A 994-nucleotide genomic window follows, 5' to 3' on the forward strand; every position below is an offset into this window, starting at 1 on the left:
GGTCTCACACTGACACAGGATGTTCTGTCGATAGTGGTTGGTCCGCATGCTGGGTAAGGACCCATGAGTGTGCTTTCACTCTTCTTTGTTGTGACTCTGAATTGCTTAATATAAGTTTAGTAATTAAAAGCTATCAGAGGAACACCCTTAAATTAGAAAGATTATTTTAATGCTAAATTTTACCTCCTCCTTAAGGATAAAAACAGTTAGCATAAAAAAAACAGAGTTTGTATGTGAATTTCTTCATAATGACATGAGTCTTCCAACCTGCAGCTTGTCACATTTTAATCATTAAATGCCACCTTCCCAACGTGAGCTAGGTTACACAGCACATCCCTAGGTAGCTAGTGTCCAAATGAGGTTAGTGTCCAAAATGTGGGCACTTTTGCAATCTCACCTAGGTAACCAGGCTATCTCTCCCAAAGCTAAAACGAAAGAGGAAATGGCCAGATATGAATAGAATACTATCTTGAAAAGTACAAAATTCTACCTCAGAAAAAAAGGTATATTTGTTTGGTACTAATCACCCTGGAAACTAAAATTTCTTGGCAGAAATTATATTATATTATGATATTATATCTTATATGGTTTTTATTACTTTTCAACATAATACATGGACCTCGCAGTCAATATTTCAAGAAGCAGGCTTTTTTAGTGTGTTTTTCATGTTGCCTTTATGTCACTATATAATTCCAAGGATTAAAGATAGACAAAAAGTTAATTCAGTGCACATTATCAACAGTTCTCTTCCATATAAGAGCTATTCTTAACCAAATTTTATTCATGTAGTCTTCCATAAACACACAATCACACACACACACACAGACACACACACACAAACACACACACACTGATCTTATAAACACACATCCAAAGCCTGGTTTTGTGACTGTTGTCTGAGTTTTAAAATAAGCACTGTGTATATTCTTTTTCCTAATGTTCCGTTGTAAGGTTCCTAATTTATTTCCCCATAATTAAAATAAATTTTATTATT

The sequence above is a fragment of the Rattus norvegicus genome, chromosome 2, assembly GCF_036323735.1.
Source record: "Rattus norvegicus strain BN/NHsdMcwi chromosome 2, GRCr8, whole genome shotgun sequence".
Classification (NCBI taxonomy): Eukaryota; Metazoa; Chordata; class Mammalia; order Rodentia; family Muridae; genus Rattus; species Rattus norvegicus.